General features: G+C 34.0%; 1 protein-coding gene across 1 annotated transcript in view; it reads left to right on the top strand.

Annotated features, from left to right (window-relative positions):
- The window catches only part of LOC111502661 (Zn finger homeodomain 1), a 961,246-nt gene that overhangs the window by 602,590 nt on the left and 341,312 nt on the right, over window positions 1-17,344 (top strand). The gene's annotated exons all lie outside the window — the stretch shown is intronic.

Below are 17,344 nucleotides of genomic sequence, written 5' to 3'. Positions count from 1 at the left end.
AAGATAAAATGTGGGAACTGGACAACTTGGTCGATCAGGTGGTTGACCCTATAATTATAACACCAGGGGATGATGACAGTTCTTCGGATGAAGACTATACTGATGTAGAATAATTTAATTGAATTGTAAATATACTGTAGCGGGATAAGCAATCTGGACAGAGACCAGTGTATCAGTGACAGTGACACTTTTGCTTAGGTTAGGGTTTAGAATTAAGGGTAGTCTGAATAATTATTTTCTCGGAAGGTTCTCGAAAATTGTACCTAGTAATCTCTAGAACATTCAATTAGGGTATAAATAGAGTGTTGTTAAACGTTAAGGGAAGTTCACAGTTTTAGTATTGTTCAAGTGTCAAATTGTAATAACGTATCCAGTAAAGTTCTTGTCGTTTTTGTGAATAAATTGATTTAAAGTCCCCACAAGTGTTTCAATACGTAAAGTTCGTTCGTGTGTGTTTGTGAGTATTTCCCGATTTCGGTTCGTATATATTTTATTGTTACATTTTATATTTTTTTAATAACACTGTTCTGCTGTATTAAATTTTTATTTCCTTTAATATAATTTTTATGAATGCATATTCTTTTGGCAATTATCCCACTAGCGCGCCTCTGGCTCAGTATTTATCCGTCGATAACAATGGACAAATCCCTTAAAACAGGGTGATACCTACCTGCTCTTTATGAAACGACATAATTTTGCAATGCGGACTAGGGAAGTGACAGAATTTATTGACGGATCACCCTGTAGCGCTTTTGAATACTTAATGAGATTTTATTACTCTACACTCTTTTGAAATAGACTATAGAAGATTATTTGGTAACACAATAAGTTAAGAATTTCCATGCACAACCTTAGGGTTTTAATGGGTTCTCTCGATGTTTATTACCCATATCTAGGACATTCCATTTAATTGTTTTTCTTTTTTTGTTTTATATCTGAAATTGCATATGATGTATTGGAAACTCTTTCTATTGCTGGTAAATACACATATTAATATTATTATAGTCTTGATTGAAGTCATATCCCTTTGCTAGAGAATGGTTTGTAATGTAGATTCGGTCTTCATATTCAAGAAACTGATGCTCTTTTATTCTTTGGGAAAACATTCTCCTTGTTTGGCCAATATATTTTTGGACAGAAATAAGAAAACATTCCACGGATCAGTACCTAGACAAGTTTTTTACAGGACACATCTTGAATTACCAGACTGTGTATCGGTCTACCACTGACTGAGATTAATTCAAAGTATCTCACGAAGTGAACACAACTTCAGTAAATTCGAACCTAATGAAGGCCCGCCTTCTGAAACTTAGCCATCAATTTTGTTGGAGTTAACCTGAAGACTGTGGATGTTTAATAAAATGCCTAACATAGTTGATCATAGCTGCTGCGGGCCATACTTGGAAGATGCTGAGTTCACTGAGTTTCAACTTGCAACTCCTGGCCGGCTAGCAGTTTTCGAAGTTTATGTGGTTGACCCTCTAAACTTGGGGTTTCATCAAGAATACATGCAAAAACTGCTTTCATCGTGTTCGCTGCCCCTCCCGGATTGCTCGTCCCCGACTGTAAATCGCGCTGTAATGTTCCATATAAAGCACTTGCATCTGCAGATCGTATACTAGTTGGATTATCTATAGGATTTTCGGAATTCTTTTCAATATGCTTGAATATTGGAATATCGCTACAGCGTTTTAGATACGTTGTAGGTTGTGGTTTACGAGTACAATTTGTTTTTGCTTGTATGATTGGGGAGGTCGAGGAAATAATGTGTCGAGCATTTTTATTGGAATGCCACAAAAATAAATTCCATATATTGTTTATATATTATACAATTAATCATTTTTTTGTTGATAATCGACTGTTTACTTCATTACCTTCAGAAATTTTGTTCAAATGTGTAACAAAGCATAATTGAGAAGTATATTATGAATATTTCATATAACTGATCATAATAGGGGAGCCCAAGAGGGGATTTCGGGATTAACTGAAGCGCGGCAGACTAATTTACCGGGGGATACCTTGTACCCGGTTAAGTACCTCCACCAAATATGAGCCCCATATTTAAGGCCGCCTGTGAGGAATAAAGGATCCGATTATTAAAAAAAATTGATCATCAGAAATTCTCGAGCGCGTCAGATTGAGGTAGAGTGAGTTGATTACCTGCTAAAAAGTGTATATTCCAGTAATCTGACAATTTGAGAGTGACGTAAAAAAAGGGGATTGCAGCAAAGTTTTAAAAAATAATATAATTTCGACATTCTCGAGTGTAGCAAGTTTTTTTTTTGAAGGAAATAATTCAAGAATAACAAAAAATATATAATCTGACGATTTCTGCAAGCCGAAATAACAAAAATTCGTCGATAAAGTTTAATGCTTGCAGCTGTGTGATACCTATATTTCCCTCTTCGAGTTTCTATTCCTCTATTATCTATTCACTTTTTCTCTATCAATTACTCTCTCACTCCGTCCCCACTCTGAATTCTGTTGCCATGACGCCATCACAGCTGATCACAGAGACTCGTTCATGATGAAGATGAAGATGATGATTAATTAAGCAATTAATTGATGGATGTAGCCGTTACTACGTGGTAGGAAATCATAATGAAGAAAAGAGAAATTAAACGTTCTATGTTTTTTACCACTTTTATTTGTAACTAATGTTACAAATATAAGTACATTTTCAAACTTATACAATATATAAGTTTGAAAATTTCCTTAAAGGACGAAACTGCAGTAACGTTAGTTACAAATATTTATATATTATATTTATATATTATATATTGTATAAGTTTGAAAATGTCCTTATAGGACGAAACTGCAGTGAAATAAATACAAGTATTTTACTTAAAAATCATACACTTATTTATTTCCTGAGCTTTTCAATCAATTGAGTTCTACGAATTGAAACAAAATTGAAAAAATAATATTGTTTTTGTCAGATCAAGCGAATCCCTCTAGATAATCGTCAGATTATGAGACAGCAAGTGTGAAACATAAAGATGAAACATATAGATCTCAATCTGACGCGCTTGAGTATTCCAAAATGGCGAATGTTTTTTGAACATTATTATAATGGTCGCGAGTTTGCGTCAGATCGAAATCGTCAGATATTGAATGAGAGCTTTTTTTGTTGCACTCAACACCCCCTTAGAAAATCTGACGCGCTCGATTGAATTTTTTTCTTTTCACTTTTAACCCTTACGTACAACCACCCACATCATGCAAACGATCAGATTAACATACCAACATTATTAAACATACGTAGAACATTCATGCTATCAATATCTGACGCGCTCGAGTATGTCCATGCAACATATTTTTTTTACATATTTAAAAGTCTATAGCCGCTTCCCCCACCGATGAAAAGGTATATATTGTATAATATTTTTGTCTTCTTATCATCTAAGCGTTGCAACCTAATACGTCTAAATGACGCTCGAGTAAATCACCATTTTGCAGCATGGGCTCCCCTGCTAGCAGTGAAACATGAAATATAAAACACCTTTTTCGTCGCGCATGCCAAGTAATGACTTTTATAGATAAAATTTTAATATCTTGAGTTACATTAATTCCATTTCCGTAGAGATCTCTATTTTGTAAAACCAAATGAAACTCATGCTACTCACTGATGATGTAGATTTCTATAAGTGAAAAAGTTTTCAAATTGCAGTGAACATTTTTGAAGTTTATACATTACAAACATTCACACATATAAACAATCCTTTTCCTTTTCTGAATACAAGTTTAGATTGTTTTTTACATTTATTGTTCCGAAGTTTGTAAAATAGAAATCAATCTGAATAACTATTGTCATATGATTTTCTTACAAATGTTTACCCACTCTATATATGAAAGTTTTATTCAAAGTATTTAGAGGTACTTATCAGAAATGATATTTCATATGGAATAGTTTTCACAAATTGTTATTTGATCGCCTAATACCTATAAAAATTATATTTCCTATGAAATATTGAAAATGCTCATCATTAAAAAATCTGATTTGATGAAACTCTTTGTAAAGTTCTCGTAATTATAATCATTTGAAATAGACAATTTACTATTGTGCTGATTTTTAACTTTTGAAATGTTTGTAGATTTAAGATTTAGTATTTTGTGACGTACTTTTACAGACAACGTATTCTTCCACTGCTTTCATGTACGACTACCAATACTCTAGGAGTAAATAAACATATCAATTAATATTGTTAATGGATTATTTATTATGAATTATTGATTACTGAAATGTGGGCACTGATATTTCTTGGATTTTTTTCGTTAAAAAAATCAGTCGTAAGTTCTGCTTTTTGCTTTAAAAGTTGTTTCATTCAGAAAAACATTTGGCATGTTTTTGTACTGCCTTGCGGTACCTTTTTTATGAGCCACCCTGTTTGATGAATTCAACTTAATTCAAAACATCGACGCATTACAATTGTCAATAATTACCGACCAACATCTGTCATTAATAATATTGCAAAATTGAATGAAAAGAGTATAGCCAGCAGGTTATAAAATCATGTCGATCACCACCAACTAATCTCTCCCAAACAATTCGGGTTCAAGGGAGGAAGTTCCATTGAGGATGTACTGCATTCTTCCACAAATGAAAACTACCAGCACCTCAATAAAAATGATGAAGTGTTAGGCATCTTTTTAGATTTAGCTAAAGCTTTCGACAGCATTTCACACGATACACTTTTGAAAAAACTTAAAAAATACGGGATTAGAGGCTTATCGCTATTATTATTTAGGAGCTATATCGTCGAAGACAAAATCTGTCGTTGAAATCAAAAATAAGTTTAGTGAATCTTCGGAAATCAAATGGTGTTCCTCAGGAAACCGTCCTCGGTCCTAAGTTATTCCTTCTCTGTATCAATGGAATGTTGAATATGGAGGTAGGTGGAGATATTATCTCATATGTGGACGATACGGTTCTTCTGTTCCATGGAACAAATTGGCAAGAAATTGGGAAACACGCGGAAAAAGGTTAATATCAATTAAAATGTTGGATGGACTGCAATCTCCTGAGCTTAAATGAGAGCAAGACTAAATTCATAACGTACACAAATGGATTTTCCACCGAACAGCTCTTTACAAAAAATAAAATGCTCGATTTAACACATCTGTATATTTTTCATATTGCGGAATTCATGTACAAAAACCTACAAATATTATATTGGAAGTAGTAAAGAGAAACATAATACAAATCATGAAATTATGAAACAACAACAACAAAAATTAATTGACGCTCCGGGGCGACTTGATTCATTTCAGTGGCGCATTTGCTTTTTCAACTGCAGGAAAACCCGAAAAAACCTGCAGCACCACATCATCTGAAGATCTTGATCTGCCAATGTACTCTCTTTCATAGTAAAAAATAATATTTAGTGACCAATGCGTAATAATGTCCAGATTCAACGCCAGAACCTCAGTGAACAATGACTGCATGAAGATTTTAATGGTGGTCTACTAGATTGAGAGTTCATCTATTTCGAATCTCCGTAAGACTTTGGTGCTTGAGGTTGAGTCATGTTTGAAGATCATCAGTGTTATTATTAGGTTGACTGGTGTCTCAGCTATACTTGTTGTTTTGTAATAGTCACGTTTGAAGTATAACGTGCTGGAAACCACAGACCCCTGATGGACAATAGTGCTAGATTATATGGTTCCTTAAAATAATTATGAATCATCAATTTGCTGACGATCTTTCATGAAGCATCACCTACAAAACCATAGTGATACAGTAATGATGAAGAAACGTATGATCAATTATATTCAGTGCCTTTATAATCTGCAACAATGTCATAGTATGTCATTATTATCTTCAGATGTTTTTCACCTATGATTTTTGGCATGAACAATTTTGATACCAGAAAAAGTATAAAATTTTGAAATCACTTGTCATTCCCTAAGGCATCGTAAGGTGTAGCTGACGTGCAAAAACCCTCATATGGGAAGGTTGTCGTGGGTATCAAAGTGGGAATCTTGTAACTTGACTATCCGATTACCTCATTAACAGAGCACATATTTTGTGACTGTCCCGCTGGGGACCGAATCAGGTCTTTAGAGTTCGGCAGATCCGTACTCTCACCATCTGACCTGAAAGACCACTCACTATACAAACTAATCGGCTTCGTTAAGAATCTGGGTTTGTTTGAACGAGTGAGAATAGGTGTGAGTCACAATAAACCCTTGCGGGTTGCGGTGGAGGGTTGAATAGACCCACTCATTTTGGACCTAACCTAACCTGACTTCATTTCAGAGATATTCTTGTTCTTATGAGATTTTTCGTATTCATTTTCTTAACTGATTGCAGGTTCCTGAAACACGATCCAAGAATCGCAGATATTACTAGATATAGAAAAATAAAGTACTTCTCTTATACATAAAAAAATATCTAATACCTTCAGAATACAAATTCTCATAAACTTACTCTTGAGTTGACCGTCTGAACACCGATGTCTTACCAGACATCAATTCAAACTTCCTCCCTTGAAGTCAGGCATTGCAAAGTAAACAGCGACTTGGCTCCTGCCTCGCGTCCTCGCATCGTTCCATCACTGCCCGTTTAGCAGGAACGTTACATTTGCACAGCCAACCAGGATCATGGCTGCTTTAATGCACCGTTGCTCACAAGGTGAATTATTCGCACGCACAAAAAAACACGTTGAGCCTCGCTAAACGATGTAGCTGAATGAAATTGTTACACACGTAATTTAGTATGATGCTAATTGGAATCCACAAGCTGTGTCAAGCCACGTAAAGACGAATGGTGTTGTTATTTGGAGCTTTTATTAAAAACATTCTTTTTTAGTACTTAATTAGTAAAAAAATTAACGAAGGCCAGAAGTAATATCACTTCGAAATATTGGGAATCAATTCACTGCTGATGAAGTACGAGTAATTAGGAAATTTTGCAAAATACTTTCACTGAGACTAACGAAAAATGGAAAACAACTGATAAGATGAAACAGGTGTGGTATCACACCTTATCAGTTTATTGAAGAAGAAAGTGATACAAATCGTGAAGTTAGAAACCAACAAAAATTAATTGGCGCTCCGGGGCGACTTCATTGATTCCAGTGGCACATTTGCTTTTTCAGCTGCAGGAAGTTATTTCTTGCCGATGTTCTAATTTGTATAACATTCTGACCTCTAGAAGTACGTACTAAGAGCAGATACGAAAAGTATCGAGATAAAGATATTCATAACAATGAGTCAAACAAAAACAAAGATAAAATGCATGTTCAAATACCAACCTGACAGTCAGAAACTCTTATATAATTTGATTTTACCAAACGGGAACTGAAATTTCTAGCGCTCGTTAAGATCTGATTTGAGTTCAGAAATTAACAATTCATCTAAAATACTAAAAAAAGATATTGCGAAATAGCAGAAGTTAGTTTAATAATTTCACACTTTTCAGCTGAAAATATTATTTTTAATATAACTCTGTGTATTCTAAAAACAATAGTAGCAAAATAGACGACTTATTATCCAAAAATCGGATCTGAAAATTATAGATCATTATATCTGTTTTTTCTTGAACATTGGCTACCTTCTTAGAACCTCCTATTTTGTCGGCTGGATGATCAAGGTGACATTTGCTGACAAGAGCAATCCTCAGAAAGAATTAGTATGACTTGACGTCTCCCACTACGAAGAGACCTCCTAGGCGATTATCTAAGATAAATAAGGGTGCCAAAAAGAATCTAGTGCTCAGTCCCTCTGCATTAACTGCCAAATGTTAAGTCGCTTTCTATTTCATGTCCGGTTTCAGTACAAACAAACAACTACAGTCAACAACAGGTTTGCTCTACTGATCATCTTTCGTTTGGTTTTGAAACGCTTTTGGCCTTGGTATTAACTTTTTGTCTATCTGCAGTGATAGATGCAAGAAGATTTTCTTCTTGACGTTTGATCTCGAAGCTTTGTTTTGCAACTTACAGTAAAGAAGATCATTTTCACAGGATACCTAGGACCAAAGAAATTACCAAAATTGACCGGAGATTTTTTCTTGAAATATTTTAACATGACGATGTGTTAAGAATTATCTCGAACACGCAAATCCATGCATTTATCGAAATGAATTTCATATTTTTTTAAGTAGTTAGTTAGAACATTTCTGCTTCAATATTACTTGGATCGAAAAAAATTCGATTTGTGTCTGGTTGAGATACGTTGACGACACCTTCATAATATGGAACTATGGAAATACGGAACTAGATGCCTTCCTGAATCACATCAACAGCGTAAGACCTTCCAGATATCTCTCACAATGGAGAAGGAAGTCCACAACGTATTGGTAAAGAGGACCGACACTAAGTGGGAAACATCTGAATACCGAAACTGATGAAATTCATCATGAAACATTGTTAATCACCTTCAAACAAACGACAAACGAAAAATATTCGAATTTCATTTTTATTTTTATCGAATTTATCAGTTTGTTAGTTTTAATCAACTCTCCAGTCATCTCAAGTAATGCAAAACCAACTTTTGAATATCAATAACTTCAAAATCCCGAAAGGTTATTTCTAACTGAAACGGAATGTTGCTTACCAAGTTTATTACGATACTTCATTAATTTCCATATCACGCCACTCTGGTGAGAAGAAAAGTAGGAAATGTCCCGAGGCGAGGATAATACATTGCAATTCCCAACAATCCGAAGATGTTTGAATTTAATAGCAACATAGATCATGAGTGCGAAACTTTTGCGACTATGTATAGGAGAGGAATGGATGTTGAGATCACCGCAACCTCTTGAGGCCCTCGGCCCTTACTTGGCCCAAGAATTTCACGAGCATGTCCTTTCTTACCAGGCCAGTGACGTAGAGGAAATAATGTTGAATACAATATTGTATTCCTACCATATCAAAACTTGCTTCTGCCAGTAATGAAAAAGGCTTTTGTAACATATAACTCTCGTACAAAATCGATAGGCTTGATAAAAAAGCGTATTGTTTTTCAAAAACTAATCCGACAATAGTGTGTACAATATTTTTCGTTATACCATGTTTAGCTCACACAAACAAACTGGATCGTATGCCCACTCGATAGCATGTCACGTATAATGTTCCGTGTTAAAGACATGGTGTGCTCAAATCCAAGCCAAAAACGGACATTGTTTGGCCTTGGGACTTATCAGTACTTATTGCAAATGAGAATCTAATTGGAAATTGCACCGTTTTGAAATGAATTGTCACATCTAATATTGATTCATGGTATTAATATATTTCCACTTCGAAACTTGCCGTTCAAAATACTGGCCTCGACAATGTTTTTCATTAATTTTTTGATGACTAATCGCGTGCAGTTGCACAGCCGTAGAGGATTCAAATTGTGGAGCGATCCAACCTTCAGTTGTGAATTATGCGATGGCATGTCTGGCAAATCCAATTCATATTCATATTTTGGATTCACAGCTTTGATGGCATCGCAAACTGTATCTACGTCCGATGGATAAACAATAATAGTGACCGAAAAAGGTGTAGGGAGTGGAAGAAGGCTTATTGTGTAAGAGAAACAGGAGACCGGCTTCGTTATTATCCTTACTCCGAGCTGTTAACTGAGTGAGAAGTGACAGAAGTGACACCGGTCGACGCCTGGCGGGAATAACTGATCTACAATCAGGGTTGAATTACTTAAATGACTATGAAAAAAAGGAGTTGGTGATAGAAGGGTGAAAATCGAGAGTTATATGTATTTTTCAAATGCCACATCACAAAAAATATGTTATAAAAATGTTTGGGGTGAAGCACCAATATCACTTAGGGATGTAGAAAATAGATTACAACCTATTCTCAGACCTACCAAATATACATATGAACTCTCATAAAAATCATTCAAGCCATTTCCGAGGAGTATGGCAACTAATACTATGACATTAAAATCATATATATATATATATATATATATATATATATATATATATATATATATATATATATTTATCCTATATATCCTTTATTTAGTCAAAGACTAATAATACAGATCAGTGAGTAACAATTTTAAAAGAAATCAATAAAATCTAAAAATAAAATAAAATTAATGTCATCATATAGAAAAAGTAAAATATATATATATATAAAAAGTTTCTAAACTAGAAGTTTACGTCTCACAAAAAATAAACGTCAAGTCTCATTACATTTTTCCATCATATATTTTTTTAATAACTTTTTGAAAAGGTCAATAGAATCAATATCCTTTAATTCTGGGGTTAAATCATTGAAAGCTTTGAGTCCTTCAACAAAGACAGAATTTTGAGAAGTCTTTGTCCTTACTAGAGGTAAGTGAAAGCAATTTCTTGATCTGGTTGGGTATTGGTGCAGTTCAAAATTGTAACTTATTTTATCAATTAAGTATTTAGGTGCCCGTCCTGTTATGATTTTAAAAATGAAAATAAGTGTCTGGTATAACAGATAATCTTTAATTGCTAAGCATCCTAAACTGTCAAACATGGTTTTTAAGGGAGTGCGTCTACTACATGACAAAATGATACGCATCGATCGGTTTTGTAATTTTTGGAACCTGTTAATTTGGTTTTGGTTCAGTAGGTATAAAATAGTGGAGCAATAGTTGAGATGGGGAAGTATAATACTATTGCATATCACCGTTTTTGTCCATGCATTAAGGTATCTTGAATATCTGAATAAAAAGTTTACTTCAAAAGAAATAGTTTTTAATATACAGTTTGCATGTTCTTTAAACGTTAGTCCATAGTCAACTATAATACCCAAGTATTTGATTTTTTTCACTTGTTCGATTGGGTTCCCTCATAGTTTGATTTCCAAATTCTGGCTTGGCAGTGTTTTAATCTAGTTTACTCTTGCAATGAGCATACATTTTGTTTTATTTTCATTTATTTTAAGTAAATTACTGCAACACCATTCATGAATACAAATATATATATATATATATATATATATATATAATATATATATATTATGAAGTGGATAATCTTAGCGACAAAAAAATCCTATACATGTTTAACTTTTTCGTTAATTTATATGTTCAATAATTATTTTTCACTCATTTTTACTATAAGTATGAATTGTAATGTTATTCAATGGCGAAAAAATTCAAAACTCATTAAATTGTAGGCCCTGAAGAAGCTTCCCAATAAAAGCGAAAGCTTGACAAAGTAGAACAGAGTTGAAACTATCAAAGATATCTGTGATATACCCAACGCTTTAAGCAAATATTATATTAATAGCATTAAGGACATAATTGAAAATATTGACAAAAGTATGCCAAACTACCCTGTCACATCTCGGAATTGTAACTCTCAATTGGAAGAATTTAGGATGGTTGATTACATGGAGTAAAAGAATATTATTTTTTCAATGCCCAATAAAAGTAGTACCGACGACATAAATATGTTGTTCATTCACAAGAGACTAGTATGTTTCCAAATGAATTGAAAATAGCAACAATAATTCCACTGCCAAAGGTATCTAATTCTAATAAAGCTTCCGATTCAAGACCAATAAATATGCTAAGCTTGATTGAAAAAATCTTAGAGAAGGTAGTGTATGGACAATTGGTGAGATATGTTGAAGATAACAACATAGTTAATAGTGTTCAATCTGGTTTTCGAAGCAAGCATAGTTGTGAAATAGCATTTCAATGTGTTTTGGATGATTGAAAAAAAAATTTGGAAGGAAATAAACTGGTAGGTGCAGTATTCCTTGATCTACAGAGGGCTTCTGAGACTATGGATAGAAATAGATTAGTGCTAAAGATGGAAAGTATCGGTATTGTGGGTAAAGTATTGAAATGATTTGCAAATTATCTAGATAAGAGAAAACAAAAGTTGCTTCTGAATAACATAGAATCCGACGAAATAGAAAATAAATTTGGGGTGCCACAAGGTAGTATTCTCGGCCCTTTACTCTTCCTTATTTATATAGATGATATAGCAGGAGAAGCTGGAATGTGTGAAATCCACTTATTTGCAGACGACACCCTCATCTATTTTTCTTCCGCAGACCATGGAATTTTGACGGAAACGATAAACTCCACAATAAATTGTATTCAAAAATGGTGATGTAGTGATTTACTTTAAATAAATGAAAATAAAACAAAATGTATGCTCATTGCAAGAGAAAACCAGATTGAAACACTGCCAAGCCAGAATTTGGAAATCAAACTAAGCGGGAACCCAATCAAACAAGTGGAAAAAATCAAATACTTGGGTAATATAGTTGACTATGGACTAACGTTTAAAGAACATGCAAACTATATATTAAAAACTATTTCTTTTAAAGTAAACTTTTTATTCAGATGTTCAAGATACCTTAATGCATGGACAAAAACGGTGATATACAATAGTATTATACTTCCCCATTTGAACTATTGCTCCACTGTTTTATACCTAGTGAACCAAAACCAAATTAACAGGTTCCAAAAACTACAAAACCGATCGATGCGTATCATTTTGTCATGTAGCAGACGCACTCCCCTAAAAACCATGTTGGACAGTTTAGGATGGTTAGCAATTAAAGATTATCTGTTATACCAGACACTTATTTTCATTTTTTAAATCAAAACAGGACGGGCACCTAAATACCTAATTGATAAAATAAGTTACAATTTTGAACTGCACCAATACCCAACCAGATCAAGAAATTGCTTTCACTTACTAACATATAAATTCGATCTTCAATATCCACCAAATTGATTGACAATAGCTCGAAATTCGGGTGACGATCAATTAAACCGCATACTCAATATTTTATCTTGCTGACAACAGCATACTTGTCTCTCCTTTCCATTTATTGCTACTTCTCGGCTAATACTGTGATGCTCATTAGATTATATTCTTCCTCACATAGGAAATTCTGGCAGATGCTTCTCTCTTGCCCAGAACCTATAGACGAGTGCAGGACAGTTCTAACAGTAGTCTGTATGGAACTGGAGTTTTGGTACACGGGATGTTTCTTTCCCTTTTGGGACTTTGTTCGCGAGATGGAATTGTAAGTACCCCACAATAGGATCTCATAAGAAATTTTCGTTTATGGCAATGATGCCGTCAGTCGAGACTCGGATATAATGATGTCATGGCTCAGAAAACGACGGTCTCTATAAGTGATAATTTGGTTAACTTCAGTGATGTCATGCTCCTGGTCGAACAAGAAGTATCAGCAAGAATTTTCTTTATGAGAAAATCTGTCCGATATAATTCAGCATCAATCTTGATATTAATCACGGAAGTTTTTGTTTTCCGTTAAATATTTGACAGATTCTAGTGTACAGAAACGTTGTGAGAGGTGGATATTTCGAACTTCAGTTCGAAATATTGATTTTCTTGATACATTTCTCTTCTGTCATTTCGAACAGTATGATATGGTACCGAAAAATGCTCCAATATATAAAAAATGTATCCAACGACAATGTCAGTGATGAGTATCTGAGCAGTATTGTCAACATCAGAATAACAAAGTGTTCTAGTTCTGGTGTGTGAAGATATTAATTGGTCAATCAATCATAACTTTTTCAGAGATTGGTTTCGCTTAGTTAGGAATACACTAAAATAAAAAATAAGAATGGTATACATTAATTATCTAGAGGTTCTCCCTACTGGTTCATTACTATGTGGATTGAATAATGACATCTGACATAAATGAGAACATAATTGAAGGTAACAACTTCTAACACGTACCAGGCTTTTTAAGGCCCCGAAGGTTTTAGGGATACTATACCGCACACTATACCAATTCTCAACCGCACTGTTCCTGGCTAATTGTTCGATACGTTTTGAGCAGGAAAATTAATGGCGATGAAGAGCATCTATCGAATGTATAACGAGATCTCTCTTCGGCAATTAAATTTACGGCTGTACCTATCTTTATAGAAAACGATCGCTGACCGCATGGTATTCATTGCACAGCTCGGATGCTCATACTACCCGCTCATATAATTTAATTTTGTCGTGTCTGTGACTCAATTGAACCATTGAGATTTGAAATCTTGATGATCAAGTCCAACATTTATCTCGGAATCACTTTGAATTCTATATATTTTTAATGAATTGCATAAGTTTCAGTTTAGGATCATGTTACATTGATGTGTATTTGGGTAGCAAAGAAGAACTTTCATCGATGGCAGGGTAGAGACAAGTTTATTCAACCCATTACCTCGAAAGAGTAAAATAAGAACCTAATGAACGTATTCAAAAAACACTTTATTGTGAGATTTTCATTAACAGTTTTACAAAAACGCCACACGTGTTTCGCCATACAATGGCTTCTTCGGGCGTGTTTTTACTAAGTATATTCTACATATTCAATACTTTATATACCCAATGTTACAAACTGAAGTACCTAAATTTCATGTAACTAAGTTTTTCATGGTCATTTCATGTTTAATGTGTACTTGAGTTTGTAATTAATTAAATTACCTAAGTTTATATACCAGTTTCCAGATTTGAAAAAATATTCTATTTGGTCATTCAGTAAATTACCCGAATTCTTGAATATGTTGATCACTAAACATTCTAAAAGATATATATATATATATATATATTTGTATTCATGAATGGTGTTGCAGTAATTTACTTTAAAATAAATGAAAATAAAACAAAATGTATGCTCATTGCAAGAGTAAACTAGATTAAAACACTGCCAAGCCAGAATTTGGAAATCAAACTAAGCGGGAACCCAATCAAACAAGTGGAAAAAATCAAATACTTGGGTAATATAGTTGACTATGGACTAACGTTTAAAGAACATGCAAACTATATATTAAAAACTATTTCTTTTAAAGTAAACTTTTTATTCAGATGTTCAAGATACCTTAATGCATGGACAAAAACGGTGATATACAATAGTATTATACTTCCCCATTTGAACTATTGCTCCACTGTTTTATACCTAGTGAACCAAAACCAAATTAACAGGTTCCAAAAACTACGATCGATGCGTATCATTTTGTCATGTAGCAGACGCACTCCCCTAAAAACCATGTTGGACAGTTTAGGATGGTTAGCAATTAAAGATTATCTGTTATACCAGACACTTATTTTCATTTTTAAAATCATAACAGGACGGGCACCTAAATACTTAATTGATAAAATAAGTTACAATTTTGAACTGCACCAATACCCAACCAGATCAAGAAATTGCTTTCACTTACTAACATATAAATTCGATCTTCAATATCCACCAAATTGATTGACAATAGCTCGAAATTCGGGTGACGATCAATTAAACCGCATACTCAATATTTTATCTTGCTGACAACAGCATACTTGTCTCTCCTTTCCATTTATTGCTACTTCTCGGCTAATACTGTGATGCTCATTAGATTATATTCTTCCTCACATAGGAAATTCTGGCAGATGCTTCTCTCTTGCCCAGAACCTATAGACGAGTGCAGGACAGTTCTAACAGTAGTCTGTATGGAACTGGAGTTTTGGTACACGGGATGTTTCTTTCCCTTTTGGGACTTTGTTCGCGAGATGGAATTGTAAGTACCCCACAATAGGATCTCATAAGAAATTTTCGTTTATGGCAATGATGCCGTCAGTCGAGACTCGGATATAATGATGTCATGGCTCAGAAAACGACGGTCTCTATAAGTGATAATTTGGTTAACTTCAGTGATGTCATGCTCCTGGTCGAACAAGAAGTATCAGCAAGAATTTTCTTTATGAGAAAATCTGTCCGATATAATTCAGCATCAATCTTGATATTAATCACGGAAGTTTTTGTTTTCCGTTAAATATTTGACAGATTCTAGTGTACAGAAACGTTGTGAGAGGTGGATATTTCGAACTTCAGTTCGAAATATTGATTTTCTTGATACATTTCTCTTCTGTCATTTCGAACAGTATGATATGGTACCGAAAAATGCTCCAATATATAAAAAATGTATCCAACGACAATGTCAGTGATGAGTATCTGAGCAGTATTGTCAACATCAGAATAACAAAGTGTTCTAGTTCTGGTGTGTGAAGATATTAATTGGTCAATCAATCATAACTTTTTCAGAGATTGGTTTCGCTTAGTTAGGAATACACTAAAATAAAAAATAAGAATGGTATACATTAATTATCTAGAGGTTCTCCCTACTGGTTCATTACTATGTGGATTGAATAATGACATCTGACATAAATGAGAACATAATTGAAGGTAACAACTTCTAACACGTACCAGGCTTTTTAAGGCCCCGAAGGTTTTAGGGATACTATACCGCACACTATACCAATTCTCAACCGCACTGTTCCTGGCTAATTGTTCGATACGTTTTGAGCAGGAAAATTAATGGCGATGAAGAGCATCTATCGAATGTATAACGAGATCTCTCTTCGGCAATTGAATTTACGGCTGTACCTATCTTTATAGAAAACGATCGCTGACCGCATGGTATTCATTGCACAGCTCGGATGCTCATACTACCCGCTCATATAATTTAATTTTGTCGTGTCTGTGACTCAATTGAACCATTCAGATTTGAAATCTTGATGATCAAGTCCAACATTTATCTCGGAATCACTTTGAATTCTATATATTTTTAATGAATTGCATAAGTTTCAGTTTAGGATCATGTTACATTGATGTGTATTTGGGTAGCAAAGAAGAACTTTCATCGATGGCAGGGTAGAGACAAGTTTATTCAACCCATTACCTCGAAAGAGTAAAATAAGAACCTAATGAACGTATTCAAAAAACACTTTATTGTGAGATTTTCATTAACAGTTTTACAAAAACGCCACACGTGTTTCGCCATACAATGGCTTCTTCGGGCGTGTTTTTACTAAGTATATTCTACATATTCAATACTTTATATACCCAATGTTACAAACTGAAGTACCTAAATTTCATGTAACTAAGTTTTTCATGGTCATTTCATGTTTAATGTGTACTTGAGTTTGTAATTAATTAAATTACCTAAGTTTATATACCAGTTTCCAGATTTGAAAAAATATTCTATTTGGTCATTCAGTAAATTACCCGAATTCTTGAATATGTTGATCACTAAACATTCTAAAAGACTTTTCTCTTCTAAATGTATCTCGTCATTAAATGGTTCAACTCATGTCCTTCTGCTAAAAGGTGGTTTGCAAATGTGAAATTGGTCTTTTTATTTACAAAAAGATAAATGCCTCCGAACTGGATATAATAATGATAGGACAGACAATTCCTCTTTCTGCTTCGATACGTTTGTTGGGGATTAAAAAGAGACCAGTACACCTCGAACTTCACTGTTTGAAAACTGTTTCATTGCAAGAACTGCATTCATGTGGAATAAACTTCCTGGGAACGTTTTATGTGAATTGCTACTTCAGCACAGGCAACGCTATTAGAGCGCCTTAAGGATTTTCCTGAAGTGCTTGCGTTTT

The sequence above is a fragment of the Leptinotarsa decemlineata genome, unplaced genomic scaffold, assembly GCF_025532065.1.
Source record: "Leptinotarsa decemlineata unplaced genomic scaffold, Ldec_3_MD MMD2_P_RNA_scaffold_5, whole genome shotgun sequence".
Lineage (NCBI taxonomy): Eukaryota > Metazoa > Arthropoda > Insecta > Coleoptera > Chrysomelidae > Leptinotarsa > Leptinotarsa decemlineata.
The sequence above is the reverse complement of the archived record's forward strand: the minus strand, read 5'-3'. Positions and strand labels throughout refer to the sequence as shown.